The 17,027-nt window shown below is 45.0% G+C and overlaps 1 long non-coding RNA gene across 2 annotated transcripts; it reads right to left on the bottom strand.

Moving 5' to 3' along the window:
- Positions 1 to 9,049: 9,049 nt before the first annotated feature.
- On the bottom strand, positions 9,050 to 11,067 carry LOC121133545. Of its 2 annotated transcripts, none has more exons than XR_005870426.1 (2): positions 10,522 to 11,067; positions 9,050 to 9,471 (listed from the first exon to the last, which is right to left on the bottom strand). It is a non-coding gene; the product is annotated as an uncharacterized LOC121133545 (long non-coding RNA). The 2 variants fall into 2 exon arrangements; XR_005870425.1 differs by having other exon boundaries at positions 10,586 to 11,067.
- Positions 11,068 to 17,027: the final 5,960 nt, after the last annotated feature.

Below are 17,027 nucleotides of genomic sequence, written 5' to 3'. Positions count from 1 at the left end.
AGGAGTGATTCATAATAGTCCTGTTTATCTCAAGGAATAAACACACTGCTCCGGTGCAGTGAAAACCTGCAGGATATATTCTGCCGCCCTGCAAGTCTCTAAAATTAATGTCTTCACCAAGAGAAGGTACACCCACTCTCTCCTACAAACCTCACCCAGCATCCTCAGCAGCACTGTGGATTCTCACCACACGTAGGAACGATGTACCTATCTTATCATGGCCATAGCAAACCAATTTCTATCACAGACTGAAGCATTTCCCCCGGCCCATGCTTCTCCGTCATGTTTAAGCCTTACTACATCTCTAGTTTAAACCCCAACAACATGGCCTTTTGGTCCTGATTGTGAAGTCTCTGAAACGTCAATGTTTACCCAGTAATTTGTAAAGGATATTTTGTTGTTTTCAGAACAGGGGAGCTGTGTGTGAAACTCGATACTAAGAAAATGTGTTGCATTGCCTAAACAGACCGCATGCATAGCCTGTGGGTTTTCAATGTGGATATTAAAGAAAGGACCACGTTATCCTAGAAGCACGGGGAGATGAAGTCCTGTGGAACAAAAAAGGTGCCGCCACCGTGGGGAGAGATTTAATGCGATGGCAACTGTCTGTGCCTTGCAAACAAAAATACATGTCCTTGCTGCTGGTGCCTGCTATGTCCTTACTTACTGCCTTCGAGTTCCATCACCACAGCTAAAGAAGAGACTGTGAAAACGCTGCTTCTTAGCCAAATGGTGTTTCTAATGTTTGCAGTCTCCTTGCAGAGAGGGTAATGTGGGATCCCAGATGCTGCCTGCTGAACCGGGCCAGTTCTGGTGTCTGGGCAGGCCAGTGTCCTCGCTACCTTTATTTTGGAGGGCTGTTTTCTATTTCAGACAGTTCTGCATGGTTCCTAATGGCCTAGAATAGTCCCCACTCTCCCGGAGAACAAACTCCAGAGAAAGGGCTGGGGAAGAGCACACACACACACACACACACACACACACACACACACACACACACACACATGACAGACACAGAATTCCAACAGAAAGTCACCAGAATCCTCCCTCTTAAATTCAATATATAAAGTGAATCAAATTGCTAAGAGATCAAATTACTATAAATTAGAATCCAATTCTGTTTAAGCTATAATGAAATTATTTATGTTTTTTTGTTTTTTGTTTTGTTTTGTTTTTTGAGACAGGGTTTTTCTGTATTGTCCTGGAACTCGTTCTGTAGACCAGGCTGGCCTCGAACTCACAGAGATCCACCTGGCTCTGCCTCCAGAGTTCTGGGACTAAAGTCGTGTGCCACCAACGCCCAGCTAGGTTTATTTTATTTTTATTTTATGTGTATGAGTATTTTGCCTGCATGTATGTCTGCACACCATGTCACCTGGTGACGGCAGAACCAGAAGACGTGTTGGATGTCCTGGAATTAGTTTTACGGATTTGTAGGCCACCATGTGAAAGGGGTGAACTGAACCCGGGTCCTCTGCAATAAGTTCTCTCTCCCTCTTTCTCTGTCTCATTAAGTTCTCTTAGCCACTGAGTCATCTTTCCAGACACTGATGGAATATTTATTTTTTAAGGAAAATGTTTAAATACAAAATGTTTAAAGGTTTTAGTTGTTTTTCATGGTGGCAAACGACTATAATCCCTATATTTGGGAGGCAGAGAGGTGGATTTCTGTAAATTTGAGGCCAGATAGATCTACAAAGTGTGTTCTAGTCCAGTCAAAGCTACCCAATGAGACCCTGTCTCAAAATACAAAACAGCAAATGCAGTCAAGGTGACTTGAGTTGTTCACGCTTAATAAACAGGTGATAAATGGTGTTGTTCAGAAGATTCTAAGAAGACTCGCTGAGTGTGAACGCAGGAAGTCCAGGTGTTGCTAGGACACCAATAAAATATTTAGCTTATTGTGAAGGTTAGTGTCCTCAGCTGGATAGGACCTGGAATCTAGAAGACGGTCCTCCAGCACACCTGTGAGGAACTAGTTAGACTTTCAGCTAGCCTGTGGTCATGCTGGTGAGTGATGATCTTGACTAGATTAACTGGGGTGGGAAGACCCAGGGTGGGGGGTGGCACCCTTTCCTGAGCTTGGGTCCTGGTTTCCTCAAAAGGAGAAAATAGGCCTATCAGATGGGTGGCTCTGCAGGTAAAGGCACTTGCAGCGAAGATCTAATAACCTGAGTCCTCTGAATCCGATCTCCAGAAGCCATGGAAATAAAGATGGAAGGAGAGAACCCAACTCCACAGAGTTGCCTCTGCTATCCAGAAGTTTACGGTGGCACATCCGCACAGATATCACACACACACACACACACACACACACACACACACACACACACACACACACACACACACACACGGAATTCCTCATAAACAGTGGGCAAGTTTTAAAGTATGACTAGTGTGTTGGTTACCTTTCTGTGGCTGTGATAAAACACAACAACCAAGGCAACTTATAGAAAGGCAGAGTTTATCTGGGGCTTATGGCTCCAGAAGGCTCGATCCATAATGGCAGAGATGGCATGGGATCATAGGGTAGACAGAGATGCTAGGACTGGGCTGAAAGGTGAGAACTCTCAGATCTTGAACTGCAAGCAGGAAGCAGAGAGCAGACTGGGGATGTCTGGGGCTTTTGAAACCTCAAAGCCTCTTCTGAGGGACACACTTCCTCCAGCAATGCCCAATCTCCTAAACATACCCAAACAGTGCCACTGACTAGGGACCAAACATTCAAACATCTGAGCCTACGGGGGACATTCTCATTCAACCGCCCACAGCTACTAATTGAGATGCACTCCTACTAAAAACAACTGCTTTTTTTGTTTACCTAAAATCCAAATTTAGCTGAGTAACAGGGGTTTTTTAAAAAGATGTATGTGTGTCTATATGTATATCATACGTATTCAGGAATGCAAGAATGCCACAAGGGGCATTGGATTCCCTGGCTGACTGGAGTTACAGGCAGTTATGAGCTGACACATAGGTACTGGGTATTGAACCTGGGTCATCTGGAGGAGCTTTAAGTGCTCTTAACTTCTGAGCCATCTCTTCAACCTAGTACATTGTGTTTTTATTTGCTAAATCCATCAATTTTCACTTGTGGGATTCTGAAAGGCAGGGGTAATTAGATTTCTCTGTGTGTATTAGACTAACAGCACTAAAGAGCTTTCAGTTCAAATTGTAAATATGACACTCAACATACAGGTATGTCGCCAGGATGAGTCATGGAGGACCTTTAAGAGCACTCAGAATTAGTTTGTCCTTTTACCACTCACACAGCATATATTTATGAAGTATCTTCTACATGCAAAGCAAACATTCTGGGAGGAGTGCCATAAGTAAATTTAAATCCTTGTCCTTGACCAGTGCTTACATTTACCAGATGGATTACTATATAAAGTAACAATCAGCATAAATGATGATTGATTGCAATTTGGTTAGAGAACTCTGAGTGTATTGGACAAAGGTCGAAGTGGGAACGGGAAGTGACTGAGCTAGTCTCAAAGGAAACTGAGCTGGCAGAGAAGTTGAGAAGGTCTTTTTTAAGTTTAAATTTTTTTTAAAGATTGATTTTATGTGTATGAGTGTTTTGTCTGCATATATGTTTTTGTTTTTGTTTTTTTTTTTTGTTTTTTGTTTTTTACAAGACAGGGTTTCTCTGTATTGTTTTGGAGGCTGTCGGTCCAGCCCGGCCTCAAACTCACAGAGATCCGCCGGCCTCTGCCTCCCGAGTGCTGGGATTAAAGGCGTGCGCCACCACCGCCTGGCTTGTCTGCATATATGTATCTGCATGATATGTATGTGTGCCTTGTGCTCATGAAGATCAGAAAAGGGCATAAGATTCCCTGGAACTGAAGTTACTGCTGACTTAAGAACAGCCTTAGTACACGTCTTTAATCCCAGCACTCGGGTGGCAGAGGCAGAAGGATCTTTGTGAGTTTGAGGCTAGCCTGGTCTATAAAGTTAGTTCCAGGACAGCCAGGGCAACTGCACAGGAAATCCCTGTCTCTAAAAAACAAAACAAAACAAAAAGCCCCCCAAAACATGACTCAGTGGTTAAGAACACTTAGTGTTTGTGCAGAAAACCTAAGTTCAACTCTCGCACCCACATATGGCTCTTTTTATATTTTTGGTTGTGAGCCTAGCCTTTAACGGCTGAGCCATCTCTCCAGCCCATGGCTCTTTTTATAACTCTAGTTCAAAAGAATCCAGTGCCTTCCTCTTACCTTCCCAGGCACCAGGGATACATGTGATAAACATACTATACCATGCAGGCAAAACACTCAAACACATAAAATTTTAAAAATCTTAAGCAAACAGGTGGATTTCTGAGTTTGAGGCCAACTTGCTTTACAGAATGGGTTCCAGGACAGCCAGGGCTACACAGAGAAACCCTGTCTTGAAACAAAATAAAACAAAACAAAACAAGGAAGGAAGGAAGGAAGGAAGGAAGGAAGGAAGGAAGGGAAAGGAAAGGAAAAATGAAAGGAAGGAAGGAAGGAAAGGAAAGGAAGGAAGGAAGGAAGGGAAAGGAAAGGAAGGAAGACAGTGAACCTTGGTAGTACATCTAAATTTCATGGGAATGCTGATATGGCAACAAATAAATAAACAAACAAACAAATAAATAAATGAAAAGAATATTGCTGTGGAATCAGACCTCTAAGGTTTTCAGGCTTTGAATTAACCATAGGTGCAGTGCTTTCCAAGAGCTAAATCTCTGCACTAGAATATTATCAACAAAATGGAAACTATTGTAGAGAAAGAATGATTACCATATGTGTAGATCTCCCATGTGTACTTGTACACACACACACACACACACACACCATAAGCATTTAACTCAGGGCCTCATGAATGCCAGACCAACCATTTAGGATTACCACTGGGATTGAACCTGGGGCTATGTGCACATATGCACATATGCTAGGCAAGTGCTCTTCCACTAAGCTATAGTTCCTGCTATTGAATGACTAGACTTAACAAAGTGAGCTTTCCATCCTTGTGAAATACAGGTTATTCCAGACATAGTAACTTGGAAAACTTTATTAAGTGACATGCATCTAGCCCAGCTCTCACTTTTGAGCTAGAGACCAGAAGATGGCTGCAAGTTTGAAGGCATCCTGGTTTACATAGGGAGTTTCAGGCCAGTCAGAACAGTGTTGTCTCAAAAATTGAATGATGGTCTAGTGATATGGCCGAGGGGGTAAGGGCACTTGCTGCCAAGCCTGGAGATCTGACCTCCAGAAACCACAAGGTGGAAGGCAAGAACCTACTCCTAATTGTCCTCTGCCTCCACACGTGTGCCATGGCATGCACACGCTCCTCCCCACCCCTCAATAAATCAACGTGGGGATTGCAGAGACAGCCGGGCAGTTAGGAGCACTGGCAGCTCTTGCAGAGAACCCAGTGGTTTGTTTTGTGTTTTTGTTTTTTCTAGACAGGGTTTCTCTGTATTGTTTTGGAGGCTGTCCTGGAACTTGCTCTGTAGACCAGGCTGAACTCAAACTCACAACCTCCTGCCTGAGTGCTGGGATTAAAGGCGTGCTCCACCAACGCCCGGTGACATCCAGTTTGATTCCCAGTTTTCACAGGGTGGCTCACAGCCACCTGTAACTCCAGTTCCTGGCTGTATGATCTCTTCTGATTGCTTGCTCCAGGCACCAGGCAAAATACTCACACAATATAATAAAATAAAGAAATATTAATTTTAAAAAATAACGGCGATGGAGAGAGGGCTCAGTGGTTAAGAGCACTGCCTGCTCTTCTAAAAGACATGGGTTCAATTCTCAGCTCCCATAGGGCAGCTCCCACTGTCTGTAATTGGGACCTGACACCCTCATGCAGACATTTAAAAAAAAATCAAAACAAATCTCTGAGGCCAGCCTGGCCTACAGAGTGAATTCCAGAACATCCAGGGCAACACAGAGAAACCCTGTCAAAAAAAAAAAAAAAAAATCAGTCAGGTGGTGGTGGCTCACATCTTTAATCCCAGAATTAGAGAGGCAGAGGCAGGCAGATCTCTGTGAGTTCGAGGGTTCAAGGCCAGCCTGGTCTACAATGTGAGTTCCAGAACAGCCAGGACTATTAGAGAACCCAGTCTCAAAAAAACAAACAAGTGTGTGTGTGTGTGTGTGTGTATGTGTGTGTGTGTGTATACATGTACGTAGTACACACACACACACACACACACACACACATATATATATATATTGTCCCACTCAAAGAGTGATCAGAATTGTTACTTTCCAAGGAAAAGAGCGTAGCATTCCCTGAAATGAATTTAAGATGCCCACACACCCTCTGGGAATTAGTATTTTATTATTCACGCCTTTGTTCTCTCATTTTGTAGCTCTGTGCTCTCTAAATCATTTTTAGAAAACAAAAGAGATTGTGCGAGCACCACGAACATATACCTAGAGGGAAAACTTCAAAACTATTAGGTCACTATCTTTGAAAAGAGCCATCTTTCCTGTCCCTGTGGATAATTAGGACAATTGAAAATCATAATTGAAAAAGAGGCACTGAAATGAAGGTAAATGGTGGTAAGAGGCCTTCAGCTGTATTAACAGAGTAAGGCAAGACCCCACACAGCAAATCTAAGTTTTCCTTTACACTTGGACAGTCTTAGAAAACTGCAAGCCTTATCACCTGTCTCCACATTGGATATTTCAACAGTAATGACTGTCTTTTATACACATCCACACATAGAATGAACTATATATAGGAATGAAAGGAAAAGACGTCTCCATGTGGTTAATAAGGTGACAGTGCAGAGTCCTTCAAAATACTCAGTTTGACGTTAACATCCCTGCCCTGTATTTCTTGGACACAGATCTACATAAAAATATACCAAGAACACATGACTTGTGCTTGTTAAAACAATAGAAGGAACAATTAGCATTTCTTGGAAGGATAAAGGCAAAATTGAAAAACTGAGATTTGAACTAGCTAGGGTGGGTTGTAGGACCATGGTCAAAGAACCCAGTTTTGTGAGGAGAATTCTAAGTGCTTGTGAGAAAACTCTAAGAAAACAAGGGTTTTGCAACCTCATTTTCTTCAGAACCACGAATTGTTCTTGGAATGTGCTTTGTCTACCCTCCCAGGTATAGCAGATAGGATTGAGTTTACTTTAGATTATTGTGACTGCCTATTTATGTTTGTAGGCCTCTATGGAAGAGTGTGTCTTTGTCACATTCATGCAGCTTGTCCAAAGATGGCTTATTGCAAGAGACTTTAGTCTGCCTCATTTGTAAGCTCCCAGATTCCATCGCCTTTAGAGAGATAAACAGTGGGTTAATGATACAATATAATCAACTGTACAGCTTGAAAGGATAATACTTTACAGTCTTCAAAAAATTCAGATACAATATAATTAACCATACAGCTTGAAATGATAATGCTTTAGAGTCTTCAAAAAATTCAGATAATTGGAAACTGTGGCTTTTTTCTCTCTTCCTCTTCCTCCTCCTCTTCTTCTTCTCCTTCTGTGTGTGTGGTTTTTGGAGACAGGTTTCTCTGTGTAACAGTCCTGGCTGTCCTGGAATCCAATTTGTAGGCCAGGCTGTCCTGGAACTCAGAGATCTGCCTGCCTCTGCCTCCCAAGTGTTAGGATTAAAGGCCTGTGCCACCACCCTCTGGCCCCTACACTGTGTTTTATAGAAATAACAACAAAATGCTCTTTGTCTCCTGTGTGGTGGGCTGAGCTGCAATCCCAGCACTAGAGAGACATTCCAGGCAGATTTCAGTCAGCTCATCTCAAGACTAGCATAGTCTGTTTAGGGAGCTGCAGGCCAACGAGGGCATCACAATGAGACCTTGTCTCAAAATAAACAAAACAAAAACAATAACAAAATAATTTTTGTACAGAAGTGCTCACATTTATTTTATAAGAACAATAACAGCCGGGCGTTGGTGGCGCATGCCTTTAATCCCAGCACTCGGGAGGCAGAGGCAGGTGGATCTCTGTGAGTTCGAGCCCAGCCTGGTCTACAAAGTGAGTTTCAGGACAGCCTCCAAAGCCACAGAGAAACCCTGTCTCGAAAAACCAAAAAAAAAAAAAAGAACAATAACAACAACAACAAAGGCAAATATGGTAGGGGATGTCTGTCAGGAGTAGAATATTGCTAAAAACTTTGTTGACATCCACTGGGCAGTGGTGGTGGTGCACGCCTTTAACCCCAGCACTCCGGAGGCAGAGGCAGGCGGATCTCTGTGAGTTGGAGACCAGCCTGGGCTACAAGAGCTAGTTCCAGGACAGCCGAGGCAACACAGAGAAACCCTGTCTCGAAAAACCAAAAATAAATAAATAAATAAAGTTGACATCCATTAATAAAAATGGCTAATAGTTAAATATATTTATCTGCTATAATACTATGTAGTAGTCCTGAAGATTCAAAATAAATTTTTTTAAAAATTTTTATGGGGAAAAGGAACTCGAGTATGCCACAGCAAGAGTGTGGAGGTCAAAGAACAAGTTTATATAGCAGGCTCTCTCGTTTTCTTCCACCTGTGTGTCTGTGCTTGAGACTTGAACTCAGGTAATCAATCCTCAGGCTTGCATTGGCAGGTGCTTTAAGAGCTGTCCCTCTGCGCTTTAAAGACTGAATTTCTATTTGAGGCCCAGACTGACCTGCAACTCAGATCATTTCTCCTGCCATCACATCCCAAGTGCTGGGACAGTAGGGTAGGTACGTGCCATCAAGCCTGATTACAAGTCATTAAGATCCGTACTGACATAAGAAAATATACATTTCACATGAAAATATGAAATGTCGACTACAAAGCTGTATTATATAACCAACCGGACGATTAGCCTCAAGGTGGTTATTCTCAGGGATGGCATGCTGGATGATTTTTTTCCTTTGTAGTTTTCATGTTCTTTTATTAAGCAAAATTTGAAATAAAACGTTTAGGTGGAGGGGGCACTGGGGGGCTGAGGATGGAGCCCACTTAGATACATCTCCAAGTCCCTGAAATGAAACATTTTCAAAACTCACTAAAAGAAGGTACCCGATTCCACACCCAGCATAGACCTTCCAAAGACAACTAAGCTATGTTGAAGACATATAGAATTATTTATTGGAAGATGGCTTCTTTAAATTTTCTTAATATCTCACTTAAAATCTGAAATACATTTTACAAATGGAAGTCTGTACTAATGAAATTTTGGAGACAAAAACTTTTAAAGTCCGAGGAACGTTGACATCTGTAGAGCTCCCTGGGATTTTCTGAACTATTCGTAGGAAAGAGAAAGCAAGCAAGCACTGCAAAGTACAGGAAGTCGGCTGGTTCGCTGCGTGTTAGGAACCGCTAGGGATAAAGCTGCATTCTTTCCTGAGGCCAGGGAGAGGAAGGGTAGAGTACAGTCCTTTTTGTTTCAGAATTCCTTTGGAACTTCCCAGCGCTTGGCGCTGATAGTGGATGGAGATCGTTAAACCGTGTTTGGTTCCTCAGAGGTTTTGAGTGCACACGGGGTACCTGTACAATACAGTTCGAAAAGAAGACATAATCTAAGGAGTGGGTGAAGGTTCCCCAATTCCTCGGTGAAAACTACACATTGGGAGCCAAGTGTTATTTAAGGGGGAGAGGTAGTATCACTTTAGATATGCCAAAGGTCCTATAAATTTGCAAACATGGGAAAGAATCTGAAACCAATAAAAAAATCTTTCAAATCCCAATTCCAAGGCAACAAATGTCTTATTCTAAATACACTATCGAATTCAGAGTAGCATGTGTTAGCTTAAAAAAAAATCACATTAGTTGTTCTCTAAAACCCATGAAAAATAAAACGGTGCGAGGATTGACTAGGGGCTTTGGGGCAAGCAGAGTTGGAAGGACTTGGGCACGAAGGGAGGCTGCAGTCTTTTCGTTGCAATTCGAGAACACTGGACAATTCTGCCTAATTTTCCTACATTCTAACACACAGCAACACATTTATTTTATTTTTTTACGTCCAAGATGGTCAACATAAACAAAATCCAAATACCCAAGTTTGGATTCTGCTATAGTAACCGCCCCTATGGGTCCCAAAGCGCCCGGAGTGAGCCGCTTCCCAGCTGAGTTCGCTCCCTAACCCTGCAGACACCCGCAGGGTCTAGGAGTCGGCTCGCCCTGATCTAATCGCTCGCCCAGGAAGAGAAAGACAAAAATACGAAGGAGGGAGCGAGAAAAGAGAAAGACAAAAATACAAAGGAGGGGAGAGAAAAGAGAAAGACAAAAATACGAAGGAGGGGAGAGAAAAGAGAAAGACAAAAATACAAAGGAGGGGAGAGAAAAGGCGCCACCACGGCCCTAAACGTGCCCTGGATCCCAGCCAGAGGTCTCGCAGCTGGAGAGCGGGCGAGCGACCGCACCCTTGACCTGCGGACATTCCGCCGCCTCCCCCCAGGCTGGCGGAAGCGGCCACGCCCACCACGCCGTGCCCCCAGGGCCCTTGCACCCCGCCCTTCCGGACGCTCGGGGACGCCAGGGCGGGGGCGACACCCTCGCCCCCACCCCCACCGCGCCGCCATCTTGTTGTTTTCTTACATTCCTCCTCCTACCCCCACCCGCGCCGCCACGTGGCGCGCGGCTACGGAAGAGAAGGCCGCACCCTAGCTTCCGGTCAGACCGGTTCTAGCCGGCTGCGGGATCCAGACGCGGGGCTGCCCCCTGGTGGCCAGTCGTGGCGCTGCGGCCACGCCTTGTCTCCGCCGCCATTTCCTGCGCGGCGCCAGGCACGTCCGCCCTCGGCCGCCCTCCTGCGGGGACGCGGGCAGCCGGGGCGAGGCTGCCCGGGTTAGGCGTGGGAACGCCCTGCATTCCGAGTCGGGAGCTGTGGTGCCGCGCGAGGCCGCCGTGGCGGGACACAGACTCGGCTTGAAAACTGCCTTGTGCCGCCCTTCTGCCCCCTCGGCGACCTGTCCTGGACTTTTCTGCCTTTTTTGTCTTCCAGGCTGCCCCGGCACCCTTTAGCGTTTCATTCCAAGCCTTGTTTCTTGGGTATGTGCGCATTCTTAGTCATCATAGATGCCTCCAGGACAGGAGTTGTCACGCCCCAGAGCCTGACCACCATGCTGGGGCTGAGGAGCCTGCATTGGAATCTAGGGCATTTGAAAACGTTCTGCTTTGCCTTTCAAAGGGGCCACTGGCTAGCATCACTATTTTAAGGGGGCTCATAGGAAAGAAACGTGAACATCGAGGTCTCCCCACACCTAAGTAAATTAAAAGCCTTGCATTTTTTGTAAACGTAATGAATGAGACCTGGCAGTTATTATGCCCCTCCAAGGGGGATTTGAGACTTACTGAAGACCCTTTATGTTCCTGGCAGCCCTTCTAATAGGAGGACAGGCTCTAACGTAGGCAATTTGTGTATTTTGGATAGGTACCCTATCTATCACATTCACAGCTTTGTGGGAAAGGAAACTAGTTCAGATTCCCCATGTGTCATGCTAGCGTGTATGAAATGTTCATGATATTTGCTGGCATTGTATATACACAAAACCTCTGCAAGGGTATCAAAAGTTTCAACATGGCTTACCTCCGGAAGAGGAGATAGGTTGCTAGGGGGAACGGGAAAGAAAGCTTTTTTTTTTTTTTTTTTGGGTAAAAGTAATTTTCCAAGTTGAACGGTATGAGTATTCCAAAGAAAATAAAGAGTTATATTCGAAACAGGGTTAAAGCTAAAACTAGAATCAAGCCCAAATGGCTCCAGATTCCATGTCTTCTGTTGACTACACATGAAAACCTATTTTAAACATAAAACGTTCACTAGATCTTGTAGTATTGTTAGCAATGAGGAAATTTAGTTCCTCTTTTAACTTCTGAACAGTAACCACCTCTAATTGTACTAGTTGTATCATTGTATGATAAATACAATGAAAACAAAACTTTTTAAGATCAGGCTTTGGGGGCTGGAGAGATGGCTCAGCGTTTAAGAGCAATGGCTGGCCCGGCATTGGTGGTACACGCCTTTAATCCAGCACTCAGGAGGCAGAAGCAGGTGGATCTCTGTGAGTTCGAGGCCAGCCTGGTCTACAGAGCGAGTTCCAGGACAGCCTCTAAAACAATACAGAGAAACCCTGTCTCGAAAAACAAAAAAGCAATGGCTGCTCCTCCATAGGACCCGGGTTCAATTCCCAGCACCCACACGACAGCTTACAACTGTCTGTGTTGTGCCCAAATTCTGAACCCCAAAATCATCAAGAGGCCCATTTCGATGCAAAAGCAAAGAGTCTTTTATTGTAGATGTTTAATGAGCTAACCCCATTAGCTCGGGCCCTTCACCAGCCACCATGGCAAATGGCTGGAGAAAGACCCCAAGCAACCTCAAGGCAGGGACCTTAAAGGGCAGCATAAGGGGAGTGTCTAGGGTTATGAAACAGTCTCAGGATTGGTGCGCTTTCCAGGTTTGGGTGACCCTCCCTGTGTTGATTGGTCAACTGGTTGTTATGGCCCATAGGCCCTCCCAGGGCAGTTGCTATGTTCCACAGGCCAGTGTTGTGCACTGTCCAGAACATATACCCAGAGCCGGAAAGCATAGCCCTGCCAGCTAACTTCTGATTGGTTCCTTGCCACAAGGAGGGCATCTGACCTTAGTGACCAGGACAGGAGCAGCAAGGTCATGTAAGTACATGTTAGCCTGTCATGGCTGCTAAAATGGGGGACAGGTCACTACATCTGTAGCTCTGGTATCCAGGGAATCTGATACCTTCATACCAATGCACATAAAGTTAAATACATTGTTTAAAAAAAATAAATAAGGCCTTGCTCACAACCCTTTGATTTCTGACACATGGTCTCATATGGTCCAGGGTCGCCTCAAACTCCAACTCTGTAGTGGTGGATGACCATGAACTTCTGACCTGGTCTCTTTACCTCCCAAAAGCTGGGATGACAGCCTGTGTCACCTCATTTAACCTTTCTTTTGTCGTTTTCTGTGTTTTAGATAAGGGTCTCATTCTGTAATGCAGACTAGCCTGGAACTCAACTGTGTAAGGTCTGACCTTAATCTCCAGGTAGTTTCCATGTCTCACTCTCAAAATGCTTGGATTACAGGTGTGAGCCATCATGCCCAATTTAGAAAATAAAGTTGGTTAACACTGTCACTGACATGTCCTCAGATGTCCATGTGGCATTTGTCCATCAAGTATGAGCTGCCGCCGGCGGCGCAGACCTTTAATCCCAGCACTCGGGAGGCAGAGGCAGGCGGATCTCTGTGAGTTTGAGGTCAGCCTGGTCTACAGAGTGAGTTCCAGGACAGCCTCCAAAGCCACACATGGAAACTCTGTCCCGGGGAGAAAAAAAAATTATGAGCTCTCCATCCTTACCTCGTGTTGCAATATTGACAAGCCTACTCCTTGCTCACATTTTTCTGCGTAGCCAATCCATAGTGATTTTTTTTTTTTGGTTTTTCGAGACAGGGTTTCTCTGTGGCTTTGGAGGCTGTCCTGGAACTCACTTGGTAGTCCAGGCTGGTCTCGAACTCACAGAGATCCTGCCTCTGCCTCCCGAGTGCTGGGATTAAAGGCGTGGGCCACCAACGCCCGGCAATCCATAGTGATTTTATTGTCTAGTTTTAGACAGGATGTGCCCTAGCTGGTTCGGTGCTTGCTTAACATGCTTGAAGGCCAGGATTTAATCCCTAGCACCACATAAATTGGATTTTCCTGCCACATGTTGAGGTGAGGGCAGGAAGATCAAGAGTTCAAGGCCAGCCTCAACTACATAGTGAGTTTGAGGACAGCCTGGGTCACTGTAAAGATAGGAAAGGAGGCAAACCAGACCTTCTATACAGCTCAAGCTGAGGGTGGCATCCAAATTGGCAGCCTCCTGCCCCCTCCTTGCTAAATGTAGAAGTATAGGCACATGGTACTACTTTTTCTGTTTTTTTTTTTTCATGGGGTTTCTCTGTGTAGCTCTGACTGTTCTGGAACTTATAAAAGTAGACCAGGCTGGCCTTGAACTCAGAGACTCACCTGTCTCTGCCTCCCAAGTGCTGGGATTAAAGGCATCAGCCAACAGCACCTGGCTCTATTTTGCTACTCTTGAGGAGGAGTTGTGAAGCAACGCAAACCCATGTGTCTTAGAATATGTTACTTACCCTCTCATTGATTCCAATACTTTTCTGTGAAAAAGAAAGTTTAAACCACTCACCTTGGGGTGGAGAAATGGTTCAGCAGTTTAAGAACACTGACTGCTTTTCCTGATAAACCCAGGTTCAAATCCCAGCACCCACACGGCAACTCACAATGTCTGTAACTTCAAGATCTGATACCCTCACACAGATACACATGCAAAACACCGATGCACATAAAATAATAAAAACAAGTTATTAAAAAAAAAAGACCCGCCTTTAATCCCAGCACTCGGGAGGCAGAGGCAGGTGGATCTCTGTGAGTTCGAGGCCGGGCTGGACCGACAGCCTCCGAAACAATACAGAGAAACCTTGTCTCATAAAACAAAGCAAAACAAAACAAAACAAAAGACCATTCATCTCACAGGCTTGTGAGGATGAATTGAGTTAATATACATGTGGATGTATCTGAGGATTCAACCAGTAGTGGAACAAATATAACTGAAATGTCATTTTCCCTAAGCAAAATGATTTAACAGCTATTTGCATACATTTGCATTGTATTAGGTGCTTATAAATAATTTATAAATGATGTAAGGCTTGTGGGTGGGTGTCTGCAGGTTGCATTTTATATTAGGAACTTGAGCATCTTGAATTTTGGCACCCGTGGGTGTGTGTAAGAAATATGTGCCCAGGAATGCCTGCAATCTCGGGACTTGGGAGATGGAGGCAGGAACATCAGAAGTTCAAGGTCATTTCTAGGTGCAGAGTAAGTTCAAGACTAACCTAGGATACTTGGAACATGGTCTCTTAAAGAGATAAAACCAGTCGGGCGTTGGTGGCGCATGCCTTTAATCCCAGCACTCGGGAGGCAGAGGCAGGCGGATCTCCATGAGTTCGAGGTCAGCCTGGTCTACAGAGTGAGTTCCAGGACAGCCTCCAAAGCAATACAGAGAAACCCTGTCTCGAAAAACCAAAAAAAAAAAAAAAAAAAAAAAAAAGAGAGAGAGAGAGATAAAACCAAACTTTCCCGGCGTGATTGAGGTTCTTGGGCTTGGCTCTCAGTATCATCATGTGTTTCCTCATATACACACAGGGAGATTTGAGTGCACATGGAGGAGATGGCCATGTGATGGCAGAGGCTGAAGCCTGTTTAAGTCACAGAAAGCCAAGTCTGGCTGCACCAGACGACACGAAGGGTGAAACACATCCTCCCCTTGGGACCTCAGAGATATGAGCCTACCACCCTAATTATACTCATGCAAGGCAGACCTTCTCCCTTTATGGCACAGTGGGCTCCCTTGGCCTAAGTTGCTGCTTTTGTTTGTTTGTTTCTTGAGCCAGGGTTTCTCTGTCCATGTTAGAGATGAGGGGTGGAGATCACAAAGATCTAGGGAGGTCTTCCTTTGACTAGTTACTGCTGCACTAAAAACAGGACCCTGCAGGGTATGTTGAAGCATGCCTTTAATCTCAGCACTCCTGAGACAGAGGTAGACAGATCTCCGTGAGTTCAAAACCAGCCTAGAGTTAGCCAAGGATACAGAAATAGACTGTGATTCATTTTTCTCCCCTGACAATCTAGTATTAGTTTTTTAATTCATGCTCTGATGCCCAGGCTGGCCTGGAACTTTCTGAACTTCCTGTCTGTCTCTGCTTCCTAAATGCTGGGATTATCAGCATGCACCACCATCCTTGATTCTTGTTAATTTTTTTTTTATAAATACTTATTGAGTTGCTTCTTCATGCTAAGTAGTTCACGGATACCATCTTCCTCAGAATCACTCCAAGGGGCCAGGCATGGCAGCACTTGTCTTTAATTCCAACACTTGGGAAGCAGAGTGTGGCGCCCATGCCACAAACGAGTCCGAGATATCTGGAAATGAAGGACAAGACATCCGGGGTGGTCCGGCTGTTTGTGCTAAGAGAATGTGTCCGCTGCCTTATTGCCAGGAGGATGCGTGTATGTATGTGCCGCGTCTGCCGTAAGCAGTGAGCAGCCTTATATGCAGACCTACAGCACGGTGGAGAAACCCCAGGTGTAGAGCTCGTGTTTTCCTCATGGTAGATATTGATGTCAGGTGGGCAAGGCTGTAAGCCAGGACTAGAGAACAGGATTCACCTGTGGCTATCTGGAGGCTGAGGCCCACAGCAGAGGAACTGTGAGTTTGAGGCCTACCTGGTCTACATAGTAAGTTCTAGGCCAGTCAGAGCTACATTGTGAGGACCTGTCTCAAACAACAACACAACAAAACTCTGACAGGAAGATAGCAGCCCACTTTAGAAATGAGAAACGACTGACAGAAGGTGAAGTAATTTCCCTGGCTTTCAACTTTGTACAGCCTAGACCCACTTTCTGAGGCATGGTTCCGCCCACAGTGGGCTGGGCCCTCACACATCAATCAGCAATCCAGAATCAGCCCACAGAGGTCCCCACAGACCAGTCCGATGTTAGCAGTTCCAGAACTGAGGATCCCTCGTGACTATGGGATTAGGCAGCTTTCCAGAAGAGACCCCTTTTCTTTGTGCAGAGCAGTAAACAAAGTTACTAGGGAAAATGCCTGTTTGGACAGCAGCAGGAGGCTGGCTGTCACTCAGTGGGGTTGGATGATGGGAGCCAGGGCAGAGGGACCTAGGTAGGCCCAGGCAGCAAAGAAAAGCAGTCTAGCAGAGTCAGGGTAGGGGCGTGTCTCAGCCCAGGTGTTCCTGGCTCTTGCTCAGCCACCTGGAGGAAGCAGTCAGGAAGGCTCACCCGCTTGGCCAGAGCAGTGTCAGAGTAGGCAATTAAGCAGAGCCTAGGTTCCTTCCTTAAACTCCCAGCAGTCCTGTGCTTTTTTTTATTTTTTATTTTTTTATTTTTAGAAGCTAGCTTTGAAATGTCTGCTTTCTGGAGGGATGTCCTTCGGCTCTCAGACTCTCTGAGGAATCAGACAAAGCTTCTGATTAGTCATCTGCAGTTGCCTACAGTTTTAAGAAAGAAAGG

This window comes from Mesocricetus auratus, unplaced genomic scaffold, assembly GCF_017639785.1.
Source record: "Mesocricetus auratus isolate SY011 unplaced genomic scaffold, BCM_Maur_2.0 Super-Scaffold_4256, whole genome shotgun sequence".
Lineage (NCBI taxonomy): Eukaryota > Metazoa > Chordata > Mammalia > Rodentia > Cricetidae > Mesocricetus > Mesocricetus auratus.
Note: the sequence above shows the minus strand (reverse complement) of the source record. Positions and strands in the feature narration are given on the sequence as shown.